Genomic DNA, 14,734 nt, shown 5'->3' with positions numbered 1-14,734 from the left:
GTGGCACGCTTCTGTAATCCTAGCTACTTGGGAGGCTGAGGCAGGAAAATAGCTTGAACCTGGGAGGCAGAGGTTGCAATGAGCCAAGATCGCACCACTACACTCCAGCCCGGGCGACAGTGCAAAACTCTGTCTCAAAAACAAAAACAAAAAAGGAATAAATGGATATAAACTGATATAAACTCATCAAGGTATAAAATGTACACTTAGCTATTTGTTGCTCATAAGTAGATTTTTACCCTTAAGTACAAAGCAGTCCCTTTAATTATGATGACCAACCTGCTAAATACCTACTGAATTGTTACACCTTCTGGACATATTAGGATTTTGCAATTACTCTAGCTTTTCCTTTCACAGACTGCCCTGTGAAGGTGAGGGGAGGTAAAAGGCTCAGCAGCCCAGCCATGGGCTTCTCCGTGTCTTTCCCTGGCCTCACGGTAGCACAGGCTGTGAGAGCAGCATTAGATTTGAGTCTCTGCACAGTAAGAAGCAGTGGTGGGAGACTGTTTTCAGATGCAGGGAAGTTCTGTGGAACTTCATCCTGTGGTTCTATGCAGTTTTCCAGATGGTATTTTGCTTATAATCTCGTTATGTTGGTTTTTAATTTAATCTGCATTCGGTGAAATAAGTTTCACTATTGATCTCTGTCACACAGTTTTTTCTTTTCTTTGTGTGCACACACACAAAGTGTGTGTGTGTGAGACGGAGTTTCACTCTTGTTGCCCAGGCTGGAGTGTAATGGCACGATCTCAGCTCACTGCAACCTCTGCTTCCAGGTGCAAGCGATTCTCCTGCCTCAGCCTCCTGAGTAGCTGGGATTACAGGCATGCACCACCAGGCCCAGCTAATTTTGAATTTTTAGTAGAGATGGGGTTTCTCCATGTTGGTGAGGCTGGTTTTGAACTCCCAACCTCAGGCGATCCGCCCATCTTAGCCTCCCAAGGTGTTGGGATTACAGGAGTGAGCCGCCGTGCCCGGCCTGTCACACAGTTTTATAAATGATGAGGAGAAATTACATACGTTCCGCCTTCCTTAAGCCATTGATACTGAGATGACATTAGCCCAACCTACTGCCGCGGAAGCCAGCAACATTTATTCCCAGTCATGGCTTCTCAGTATTCTGTCCCTTTCCCTGCATATTATTGATTCGAGAAAATCTCGCTTAGTTATTGTGTAAGAAACATGATTTGGGACAATCGTTGATGAAGAATCATAGATCGAGCTTACTACTGCTCATTTTCTCACTGTTAAAGGAAATATGAATATATAGAAGATACAAAAATACATTATTAGCATGCTTTTCTTATACATCACAGGGAGCTTATTCTAAATAGGTGACTAATTTATTAGAAAAAAACTTGGGTTGTGAAAAGTTTAGAGACAGTTTATTAAAACTTTGGCAATTAAAAGCAATTTTTCAAAATTTTCTACAGATACATATGTACATATATATACACACGCATGTATGTATGTATTTATTTATTTATAAAGAGGAAGACCCGTTGATCTTTGTTGAACTTTTAAAATCATCTCTGAACTATAGTCAACTTTTAAAACTATAAACCTTTATTTTCTCCTATATTTTAAAAATAAATCATGTATTACTGCCCTTGTTTTTACGTTGTAAAATCCACTGTGTATGCTATTTGAGGTAAATCCATTTAAAATCACTTCTAATGCATAAACTGAGAAATTATTTTGTCAATATACTATGTCTATTAAAATAGCTGCATGTTTCCTGACTGTGGAATTATATTGAGTGATTGGACTGATTGCAGTTCAGGATAACAGAATCCTCTTGCAGCTGTGGAGACTTTCCTGTTAGACAGCAGGTTCCGCACCCCTGGAGCTACCAAGTCACGGCTGGAATGAGTGACTGGCAGGGTTGCAGTTGTGTGGATTCATGTATTGTGCAGCTGTTGACTGGATCACCTTTAAGGTGCTTTTAGTCTTGAGACCACTATGGTCTAGTGTTACTTTCCTAGAAGGTCAGTGTTGGGGCCTTGCCAAACTTATAGCAGTCAAATATGTTTAACTCACTAAGCAGGCGAGTGTTAGCAGCTATCCTTTCCTTCTTTCTTTTGAATATTGGAAGGGGAGTATGTTCTGTTAACTGGACAGCTGACCATCTGTGACCATTTTTAGTGAGAGCATCTGGCAGTAGCTGCCTGTTTAACAGAGAGTGATGTGTCTGGAGGGCAGTAGGTTAAGGGAATCCTATCTGTGTCTTGCATGGTGAATACTTGCTTTCACTGAGCTTTTGCATGTTAAAGATACTTTAACTGGAGCTAGACTTGCTAAGTAGGCTTGGAAATAAAATTTAAATGCTTCTGTTTGCTGATTCAATGTCAATTTGAGTAACAAACTGGTGTCTCAAAATTTCATTTTCATACTAATCCCCTTTCTGATGCCTTTATACACATCTTTTTATTTTTACTTCTGATAATTAAGTTTTTAATTTAAAAAGCATATTATTGGGACATACTCTCCTTGGTAATACACACAGTTCTTTGTTTCTGAAAGAAAGAAAAAGACGAATGAACTTATATATTTCATTTAACAAGCATTTTCAGATATTTTTCTGAGACGTAGTACTGTACATAAAAAGGTGTAACAGATGTAATCTCTGCTTAAAACAGGAAATATTAAACAAAAGACATTAAATTGACGATTTTTTCCAATATCTGCACAAATTTCTAATAAACTGAATTTAATGATACTTAGTAATGAAAGTTATTGTAGAACTTTTTACTCTAAAACCTTGAAGCTCCGTTCCCTAGATGGACAGTTTTTTTAAAGTAGCTAAAAAGATCATTGTGTCTTTCATAGTATAAATGTTGGCAGAGTGATGGAAATGTTCTGATGTGAGCTTGTTTGATTTTAATGACTTTAAAATATAGTTTGATTTTAATTAAAACTGGTTTACTTTGGGGGTGGGGTTGGAAAAAAGCATTTGACTTGTGATGTAATACATTTGTATGATTTGTTCTAAGTGGTGATTTGAGACTTTGTATCTTTGTGGTGATTAATTTCACTTAGATTTTTCTCCCCTAGGCACTTTCAGTGTTTAGCTTAGTTGTAAGTAGGATTTTTAAATACTTGTTATATTCATCTCACAATAAACTGAAGCAAAATTAGTAACATACTTGTGTTCCCTGATAATTGACTGAAATAATTTGTTCCTCTTTTTTCATCTGTTTATTTCAGAAATTGGCTTTAAATTCTGAAGTTAGCTTGTAATTACAAAGGAACTGTTTTCACAAGCTGTCAAAAACTGTTCTGAATTATTAAGTCTTTATTTGAAAGAATGAAAAGGGGCAGACTTTTATGTAGTACTATTGTTAGTTTAACATTTAGGACACTGATGTTAGATCATCTTTAGCTTTTATTTTGCCGAAGAACTTGAGCTTGTTAATTATTTTATTTAATTTTACAGTAAGCATGATTAGTGTGAGCATGAGATTTCACACCAATTATAAATGAATAATTAAAATAATAAACTATACACTACAGCGTTTTATTTATTTATTTGAGACGTAGTCTCACTGTCACCCAGCCTGGAGTGCAGTGGTGCCATCTCGCCTCACCGCAACCTCTGCCTCCCAGGCTCAGGCAATCGTCCCACCTCAGCCGGGTCCTGAGTGGCTGGGACCACAGGTGTGCGCCACCATGCCGGGCTAATTTTTGGTTGAGACCGGGTTTCATTCTGTTGCCCAGGCTGGTCTTGAACTCCTGGACTCAAGCCATCCACCTACCTCAGCCTCCCAAAGTGCCAGGATGGTAGGCGTGAGCCACCACACCCAGCCTGATTCATTCTGTCAAACAGTCACAAAATAAATGGATTTAACTGAACTCAGTAAACTTCTCTAAAGAAATACTTTTGGAAACTACCTGCCTTGTAGGGTAGAGAACTGACAAAAGTGTGAGTACAAATTATAACAAAAGAGAATATTTAAAAACGATCATATTTCACTTTCTTCACTATTAAATATTTTTAAGTTACCCTTTCTTTTGTTATGTTTAATATATTATTATGCCAAAATATGTTGAAACTTCAACATAGACTTTTTTCTTAATTTGCCAATAGAGCAGAAATTTTTGAATATTTCATTCTCTGCAGTATCTTAAAATGCCAAATATGATTGATACTCAACTCAAATTTTAGAACTTAATATTTGAAAAATTTAGAAACCAATACTACAAGAGAAATGAAGCATTTACTTCTAAAAAAAATACTACTGCATTAAGACAGTAAAAAAGAAAAGATTTCTCATTTGCCAATTTGCAGCTACCTCTAATTAAAAATAAAGTGTTACAGATTGATGAAACTGTAAGAGCTATATAAGAATTACAGTGCATTATCTGGTTTTTTTTTTTTCTTAAACTATTTGTCTTAAACGAAAGGTCTCCTGCCATTGTAAAATACTTTGGGTGTTCTCTGGATGAATTGGAGGTATATCTCCTCTTTACATTTGGAAAAATACTGCCCAGATTTTAAGTCTCAACTCTTCTGGGAAACCTCTGGTGACTCTAAATGGTGCCAGTCATTCCATGGTACATCATTTACAATGTTCTATTATAGAAATCGCATGGCACTGACGGTAAAAGAAAAACATTAGTCAAATAAGTTTCTTGTCTGTTGCCTGGATTTGACTTCAAATTTCACAACTTATTAACAAACTAAATCCTAGCTGTTCACCTAATCTTTTAGGTAAGGATAATGGTATTGATTTTAGAATGTTAGGGAGATTAAATGAAATAATGCACATAAAAGTTAGCATAGTGCCTGGGAAAATTGCATTGTAAGTTCTCAACAAATGTTAGTTGTTTTTGTTATTAAAATTGTTATCCTCCCAGAAGAGCAATGTATTTAGAAATTGAGCCTGTATTTAAAAATTGTGTCTGTATGTTTTAAAAATATTTTTTCAAGTAATTTACCATGATCACTAGATTTGAAAGCTAATACGTCTTGAGCTTTAAAATGTATGTGGATTACCCACAGATCTTGTTAAAACACAGATTCTAATATTCAGTAGGTTTGGGAGGGGCCTGAAATTTTTGCATTTCTGCCCACTTTGAGAAGTAAAGATCTAGACCAGGAGTAAGCAAACTTTTTCTGTAATGGGACAGACCGTAAATATTTTAGGCTTTATGGGTGTTATGGACCCAATGTTTGTGTCTTCCCAAAATGTATATGTTAAAGCCTTCACCCTAAATGTGACTCTGTTTGGAGATAGAGCCTGTGAAAAGATAGATGATGAAGGTTAAATGAGGTCATAAGAGTGAGGTTCTAATCCAGTAAGGCTGATGCCCTTAGAAGAAGAAGAAGAAATGCCAGAGCATGCTCTCTACCATGTGAGGATGTAACAAAAGCCCAGTGACCTGTGAGCCAGGAAGAAAGCCCTCATCAGAAACTGAATCCTGCCAGAGTGTGATGTTGGACTTCTCAGCCTCTAGAACTGAGAGAAAACAAATTTCAGTTGTTTAAACCACTCAGTCTATGGCATTTTCTTATGACAGCCTGAGCAAGACTGATACAGTGGGCCATATAGTCCCTTTCACAAGTATTCAACTCTGCTACTGCCGCCCAGAAGCAGCCTTGGAAAATACATAAATGCATGCGTGTGGTTATGCTCCAAGAAAACTTCATCTGTAGACACTGAAGTATGAATTTCATATAATTTTGACATGTCACAAAATAGTATTCTTTGAAACATTTTGTTCAGGCTGGGTATAGTGAAATATAATCTCATGTCTGTAATCCCAGCACTCTGGGGGGCTGATGTGGGTGGATCACTTGAAGTCAGGAGTTCGAGACCAGCCTGGCCAGCCTGGCCAACATGGCATAACACTGCCTCTACTAAAATTACAAAAATTAGCTGGGGGTGGTGGTGCATACCTGTAATCCCAGCTACTCAGGAGGCTGAAGCAGGAGAATTGCTTCAACCTGGAAGCCAGAGGTTGCAGTGAACCAAGATTCCGCCGCTGCACTCCAGCCTAGGTGACAGAGCAAGACTTTGTCTCAAAAAGGAAAAAAAGGAAAAAAGAAAAAGAAAAATTTTTTTAACTACTGAAAAGTTAAAAAAAAAAAAAAAGAAAAAACGTTTTTAGCTGACAGTTATATCAAGGGCACGAGGCCACATTACTAGAATTTGGAAGTTCTAGATTTAGACTGTGTATAGTTCTTGCTTCTCAAAGTGCAGTCCCAGGACCAGCAGCATAATCTGGGAGTTTATTGAAATGCTGAATTTCAGGCCTCCCCTTTATCTATTGTTTTAACACATAAGGGTAAGGAATTTTGACATTAGGTTTATGCCTTTCTTCTTCTTCTTCTTCTTCTTCTTCTTTTTTTTTTTTTTTTTTTTTGAGACAGAGTCTCGCTCTGTAGCCCAGGCTGGAGTGCAGGGGTGCATTCTCAGCTCACTGCAAGCTCCGCCTCCTGGGCTCACACCATTCTCCTGCCTCAGCCTCCCAAGTAGCTGGGACTACAGGCATCCGCCACCATGCTCGGCTAATATTTTTGGTAGAGACGGGGTTTCACCATGTTAGCCAGGATGGTCTCGATCTCCTGACCTCATGATCCGCCCGCCTCGGCCTCCCAAAGTGCTGGGATTACAGGCGTGAGCCACTGCACCTGGCCAACGTGTGCAGTTTTAACTTCTGTAATACTTCACCTAACTCCTCGTGAAGACATTGTCTAGGAGATAGTGTCAGTTAGAAATGCCAAATTTCTGCCTGGTCCGGTGGCTCACACCTATAATCCCAGCACTTTGAAAGGCTGAGGCAGGAGAATTGCCTGAATCAAGGAATTTGAGACCAGCCTGGGCAAGATGGTGAGACTCCATCTCTACAAAAAATCAAAAAGTTAGCTGGGCATGGTGGTACATGCCTATGATCCCAGCTACACAGGAGGCTGAGGTGGGAGAATCAGTTGAGTCCAGGAGGTCGAGGTAGCAGTGAGCCGTTGGCATCACTGCACTCCAGCCATGGTGAGGTAGGGCCTGTGAGACCCTGTCTCAAAAAAAAAAAAAAAACCAAAAAAAAAACAACAACAACAAAAAGACATTGTTTCTAAATTTAGATTAGAACTTTACATATATGTATATAACTATATAAAGCTGCTTAGTTTAAAAACATAAGGTTGTTATCTGTACCAATTTAATTAGCATATCTTGTTTTATAAATTTTTATATTAAAGTTTATTCATCTTGGCCAGGCGCAGTGGCTCACGCGTGTAATCCCAGCACTTTGGGAGGTCGAGGCGGGTGGATCACCTGAGGTCAGGAGTTCAAGACCAGCCTGGCCAACATGGTGAAACCCCATCTCTACTAAAAATAACAAAAATTAGCTGGGCGTTGTGGCAGATGCCTGTAATCCCAGCTATCCAGAAGGCTGGGGCAGGAGAATCGCTTGAACCCAGGAGGCGGAGGTTGCAGTAAGCCGAGATTGCGCCATTGCACTCCAGCCTGGACAACAAGAGCGAAACTCCATCTCAAAAAACAAAAACAAAAAAACACCTCCCCCCCACCAAAACAAAACAAAACAAAAAAACTGTACACAAATGTATAGCTCTATTCACAGTTGCCAAAACCTGAAAACAACCTAAATGTCCTTCATCAGGTGAACAGATAAACTGCAGTACATCTGTACAATTGGAATACTCCTCAGCAGTAAAAAGCAGCAAACTGTATTGCTGCTTGCAACAATTCATGGATGAATATCAATGTCATTATGCTGAGTGAAAGACGCCAGTCTTAAAAGGTTACATTCTGTATGACTTCATTCATATGACACTCTTGAAAAGTGAAAACTGGGGCCAGGCGTCGTGGGGCCAGGCGTCGTGGCTCACGCCTGTAATCCCAGCACTTTGGGAGGCCGAGGCGGGTGGATCACCTGAGGTCAGGAGATTGAGACCAGTGTGGCCAACATGGTGAAACCCTGTCTCTACTAAAAATACAAAAATTAGCCAGATGTAGCTGGCACCTGTAATCCCAGCTGCTCGGGAGGCTGAGGCAGGAGAATCACTTGAACCTGGGAGGCAGAGGTTGCAGTGAGCTGAGACAGCGCCATTGGACTCCAGCCAGGGCAACGAGAGTGAAACTTTGTCCCCCCACCAAAAAAAAAAAAAAAAAAAGAAAAGTGAAAACTATATGGATGGAAAACAGATCAGTGATTGCCATGATTAGAGATGGGGGCAAGACTTGACTACACAAAGGCAGCATTAGGAGCTTCTGGATGTGATGAAATTGTTCTTTTTCTGGTTGTGGTGGTTGCACAAATCTATACGTGCATTAAATAGGACCATACAACAAAAAAAATAAGTTTCAATATACGTTAATTTTTAAATTAAATCAGAAGACTGAAGGTTTTGAGATCAGATGACCAGGGTTTGATCCCAGCTCTCCAGCCCACTAAGAGTGTGATACTGGGCCGGGCGCGGTGGCTCACGCTTGTAATCCCAGCACTTTGGGAGGCTGAGGCGGGCGGATCCCGAGGTCAGGAGATTGAGACCACGGTGAAACCCCATCTCTACTAAAAATACAAAAAATTAGCCGGGCGTGGTGGCGGGCGCCTGTAGTCCCAGCTACTCGGAGAGGCTGAGGCAGGAGAATGGCGTGAACCCGGGAGGCGGAGCTTGCAGTGAGCCGAGATTGCGCCACTGCACTCCAGCCTGGGCGACAGAGCAAGACTCCGTCTCAAAAAAAAAAAAATAAAAAGAGTGTGATACTGGTAAAGTCACTTGACCTCCATAAACCTCAGTTTCCCCTAGACATTTAGATTGCTCAGGATTGAATGTGGAACCCACAGGACTGCGGGTTGGTAGATAGTAAGTGCTCAATAACTGTTATCTGTAAATATGATTAAGGAGAGGAAGAAATTAGAAATGATGCTCAAGTGTTCTAAGGGACGGTGCTTTTACTCTGGAGTAGGGCTTTCAGAAGACCAACCAGGATTGGGGAAGTAGGAGATAACTGAGTTCACTTTTTATCATATTGGGTTGGAAAGGTTGGTGTCCCAGTGGAGATGTCTGTAGCAGCTTAATATATGGGTTTAGATTTCAGAAGAACTGAGATGGCGAATTATTGTTGTGCAGTTGGAAGTTAAGGCTGTGGACCAGCATCTCTCTGGCTTAGCTACTTTGAAAGAAATTATCAGACTTCAGCAGAAGAAACTAGTCAGCATAATTGTAAAACAAAGGAAGTTAGGTCACTTTTAGGAAAGAGAGGTACATCCAGCAAATCTCATTGAAATTTCTCTGATTATGTGAAACTTCAAACTTTCTCATTTTCTGAGATGTATCTCAGTGGAGTCCCTTTAAAAAAAAAAAAATCTTCAAAGACTTTCAGAAACTGAAATTTTTCAATATAGGTAAGGTCATATTTATATTTGATCTTAGTTTGGTGAAATTCTAAGCATCTATCAGTCTCTCTTAGTTGCCACAAAAGATGGAGGAATTTTTAATAAGAAAGAAGCAAAGGAGATCAGGCTGCCATATTATGGGACAAATATAGATGACATTCCAAATGGAACCTCCTAGCAAGTTACAGAAGATACTTTGCTTTCTTCAATATTTGAAAACGTTTTTAAAACTTTTTTTTGTAACCCAGTTGAATGCAGTAGCACGAACTTCGTGATTTGCATTTCTGCCTCTTAAATTCAGAGGATTGCAAACAATATTAAAATAACAGTGCTGCCGGAGAGAAGAAATACCTTTTACTTGCGTGCTGTATATAGCACTGTATCAGAGTTGTATTAATGTCACCTTATGGGATGTTACAGATCACTTTATTTCATACTTAAATCATTTTGGAAAAAGAAGAAAGACAGCAATATATGCCTATACTTCTTAAACATTTTTTTCACCATCTTTAAGAAAGTTCAACTTTCCAAAAAATTTCAAACACAAATAATTGGGAAAAGAATTTTGATGTTTTTATATCCTTAGCCTTGAATAGTCATCACCTTTCAAAATGCTCTAAAACATGGAGGGCTCTGTGAAAAACATCTGTCTTGTTATTGAGGTGAAAAATGTGAACAAAATGATACACAGCTACTCCTTTTTTTTTTTTTTTTTTTAAAGTATTAAGCAAGGTTTCTTTTTCCTCCAAGAATAAAACTGATGCATTTGCCTAAATGGTAATCACTTTTGTAGGTTTGAAGTTGTTTTACTGCTTTAGCAGCTGTGTGGCAAGTTTTCTAGCAGACAGTGGTGGTGGGGAGGGGGGATCAGTTGCATCTGGTTTCTCTTTGTAGAATGACTGAAAAGTTGATATTTAGTGGTTTTCTTGAGAAAGCAGTTCATGTGAAGAGTAACTTTTTTTAGTACCTAAATTAGCTTGCTGTGATTCATATGCATGCGTTTTGTCTTCCTGCTTAAAAAAGAAAAGAAAGAGTAAAGAAAATTGTCTACCCTGAAACTACATAGCACAGATAACCCTTTGACCTTTGGCACTGGGTAAAGATTTACAGTACTTGTGGAGCCTCACTCCACATGCCTGACTGAAAAGAACCCTAAATAAAGTAAGGCCCCTGTGGAGATGGAGAAAATAAGCAGGATATGAGGAAGTTCCATTATTTCATGTGGCTGTGTTGCCGCTATTGTTGTTTTAATCAGTTTATAAGGTGAAATACCAGTTGGGATGCACTTCCAGTTTAGGGGGTCCGACGTCAGTTAAGTTTGTGCTCTGATTTTGGAAGAGTTGGAGTCGAGGTTACCCTGGGCATAGTGTTCTTCTCTGTCTCTCTTGTACTCGGGGAATATCCCCTCCTCCTGGCTCCCTCAAATTAAATTCCCATTTGAAATATCTGGATAGTTGTTTGTTTGTTTTAGGGAAATCAAGACAAAACCTTTTTTTTGTTTGTTTTTAAGAAATGGGCATGATCAAAAGATAGGGGAAAGTGGAATCCCCTGTCACTTTATGTGTTAAGAAATTAAATTTTTCTTCAGATTTAAAACATAAAAAACACATGAGAACAAAATTAGTTCCCCATTGTCTCCAGAAAAATTGGTTTAACGCTGCTCCAGATGGTGCATCAAGTTGAGACCGTTGAAGAAATTTTCATAATTTATTACATAACAATACTCAGATACTCAGATCTATTTAATACTTAATAGCGTTCTATTGACTATGTATCTCTTTTAAAATAAGTCAATATTTTTATAGCAGTTTGTATTCATATCTTGAGATTTACCTACTAAATTTATTTTACTGCTTTTTGTTTCCTTTTTATATGTGCTAATAAAACCTCAAATAAAAGTTTCCTTGGTCTTAGGAAGTTGCACCTAGGTATAGACAGGCTGTTGATTGTCTTGTAGGCGCAAACTTTCAAATGGTATTTTTACAAATGAAGAAAAAGCTTCAGTAAACTTTTCATTCTCCTATTTTTAAGAGTCTGTAAGCATGGTAAAATGCTTGACGGGAATTGCAAAGAGCATCTCCTTAGAGAAGGAAGAACTCTTGTAGAAAATTAAATCAATACTGTCCATTAATCATACTGCATGTCAGCCTTCAGACCACTCTGGAAGTTTCTGGTGAATGTAAAGAATCTTTAGATGTGTGAGGTCCTTAAAGATCTAAGTTAAACGAGAGGGTTTTTTTTTTTTTAAAAGAAACCATTAGCACATGAAAGAAACTTCAGGGTGGATAGAAAAAAAACATTTGCTGCATAGCAGTAATTACACTTGTGGTTTTTGTTTTGTTTTTGGTTTAAACTTTCTTCTTAAAAAAACCTAACGCACATGAAATTTTAAGCCTTGTACTAATTATGCACTCCATGGACTGGAGGGGAGCTGCAAGACAATGCTTCCTGGAGGAAAATATTTTATCTTAGTCTGTAAAAATACTTTGTATGTTTATTTTATAACATACATGATATATTAGGGCAGTCACATATATGTATGTTATAAATAAATGAAGATATGTATAATGAGTATGTGTGTTAGAAAAAATTACTTATGGATAGTGAAACTTAAAAATTTGGAAACCACTGTTCTAAAATATTGAATCAGGGGTTTTGTTTTGTTTTTGAGACTTTTTTTTGAAGTCCCTCTCTGTTGCCTGGGCTGGAGTGCAATGGCATGATCTCGGCTCACTGCAACCTCCGTTTTCTGGGTTCAAGTGATTCTCCTGCCTCAGCCTCCCAAGTAGCTGGGACTTCAGGCGTGCACCACTACGCCCAGCTAATTTTGTGTTTTTAGTGGAGACGGGGTTTCACCGTGTTACCCAGGCTGATCTCCTGAGCTCTCGGCTCCCAAAGTGCTAGGATTACAGGTGTGAACCACCGCACCCAGCCTAATCAGGTTAAGTGATTACCCATTAGGAAGCTTTATAGTCTAGAGAAGGAAATAGACATTAATAAAATCACCACATAATTTATAATTACCAATTTTAGTGTTATGAGGTAAAAGCATTTGGAGTGAAGGGGCTGTGTAATAGTGGACACTATAGTTTGAGGGTGGGGGTCTGGGTAGGTTTTCTTGAGAAGCTGGTACTGAATTTGAGATCTGAAAGATAATAGGGGTTAACTAGGCAAAGGATCCTGATGGGATAGTGAAAGAAGGGATGGTGTAAGCTAAAGCGATAGAATGATCATCAAAGCAGGCTGAATACGAGTACTTATTTCTGTCTAAACAACCTGATTTATCAGTTGGTTGGAATAAGCTAGTGTGATCCCACGAGGGTTCTCTAACATCATCCTGACATAGTTTATTGAAACTGTACATATTTTCCTGTTCCATTTTGAGATGTTTAGAAGCTTGAAAGACTTGAAATCCCAGCAAATGTGGGCTGCTGTAAGAGGAGGCCCCTTGAATTAGCCTTGATAGCTGACTCCATTGACCTTTATCTTGATTTATCATAGAAACTAGAGCAGCTGCCTCAGCTGAGTGTTACAGTGACATCTTAGGTTTCCCAGCCTGCCAGGATGTTAATAACTTATGAAACCTGTGCACACAGTAGGCAGCACATTTTGCCTGATTATCACAATTGATTCATCTCTTCCTTGGTAGGTTGTGTAAAGACATCTAACTGGGGTCATTATTTCAAATTTATATGTCTCCCATTTCCTTCTAAGAAAGATTTGAAGTGACTGAATACAGAAACACAAAACTTAAGAAAATAAAAAAACAAATAGATGAGATAAGGCCCAGTATTAGGAATTTAGGGTTAAACACACCCATACTAAAAGTGAGAATGTAAATTAATATATAACTTTTCTAGGGATAATTGGGCAACACCAAAAATGGGAGGGGACTTATAATATGCATACTCTTTTACCAGAAATTCCATTAATAGGGACCTATCATAAGAAAATAATAATGCGGGCTAGGCACATTGGCTCACGCCTGTAATCCTAGCACTTTGGGAAGCTGAGGTGGGCAGATCACGAGGTCAGGAGTTCAAGACCAGCCTGGCCAACATAGTGAAACCCCATCTCTACTAAAAATACATAAATTAGGGCCGGGCGCGGTGGCTCACGCTTGTAATCCCAGCACTTTGGGAGGCCGAGGCGGGCGGATCACGAGGTCAGGAGATCGAGACCACGGTGAAACCCCGTCTCTACTAAAAAATACAAAAAATTAGCCGGGCGCGGTGGCGGGCGCCTGTAGTCCCAGCTACTCGGAGAGGCTGAGGCAGGAGAATGGCGTGAACCCGGGAGGCGGAGCTTGCAGTGAGCCGAGATTGCGCCACTGCACTCCAGCCTGGGTGACAGAGTGAGACTCCGTCTCAAAAAAAAAAAAATAAATAAATAAATAAATAAATAAAAAATAAAATAAAAATACATAAATTAGCCGGGCATTGTGGTGCATGCCCTTGCAGTCCCAGCCACTCGGGAGGCTGAAGCCGGAGAATCACTTGAACCTGGGAGGCAGAGGTTGCCATGAGCCAAGATCGTGCCACTGCACTCCAGCTTGGGCGACAGAGCATGACTTCATTTCAAAAAATAATAATGCACATGCACAAACATTTAACCACAAGAGTGTTTACTGTAATATATAGGGTCACTTATAATTGGAAAAGCTGGAGAAAACCTATGTATTTAGCTACTGAGGTTTAATAAGCTATGGTACATTCATGCAATTTGAATATAGTCTACAGCCATACCACCCTGAACGCTCCTGATGTCATCTGATTAAATATGGACATTGAAAGGAATGTTTTAAAAGAGAAATGACAGAAATCGTTCACAGTGTATTAAATTTTAAAAGCAGGTTATAAAATACATAAGTATTGAATATGTGTATGTATGGCTAGTGAAGGGAATGAAAAGAAAATAGCAACCTAATGTTCACAGTGTTTAACTCCGTGTGATGGTATTAAGAACCTTTTATTTTTATTTCCTTTTTTTGGCTTGTCTGAATTTTATAAATTTTTCATAACGACTGTATTTGATCATAATTTTTTAAAAAGTAATTTTAAATTGAATATACCTAGATGAAGAGATTGGGACAAAGATAAAGACTGGAAAATCGATGAAACTAGGATTATGTTCTTTATTGCATACCATATGGTCTTCTACTATTGCTAGAAATGGCCTATAAGTTGAGTTACAAACTTCCTTGCAGTCAAAACAAACTACAGTTAGCTATGGGACACAGGATATTTTAATTATCAGAAGAAATTTGTAGTATACTAATTAAAATCCCAGATACATTACCTCCAGAAAAACTCTGTATGTTGAAATAGTTGAAGAATCTCTATGAATCATGTATTGAAATCATTTTAACTTATGC

At 38.7% G+C, this 14,734-nt stretch overlaps 1 protein-coding gene across 1 annotated transcript in view; it reads left to right on the top strand.

The window, feature by feature from the left end:
* Nucleotides 1-14,734, top strand: part of PRTG (protogenin) — a 122,306-nt gene that overhangs the window by 71,243 nt on the left and 36,329 nt on the right. The window lies entirely within an intron of this gene.

Source organism: Hylobates moloch, unplaced genomic scaffold (genome assembly GCF_009828535.3).
Source record: "Hylobates moloch isolate HMO894 unplaced genomic scaffold, HMol_V3 SCAFFOLD_14, whole genome shotgun sequence".
In the NCBI taxonomy this organism is placed as follows: Eukaryota; Metazoa; Chordata; class Mammalia; order Primates; family Hylobatidae; genus Hylobates; species Hylobates moloch.
This window is presented reverse-complemented; position numbering and strand designations above follow the sequence as displayed.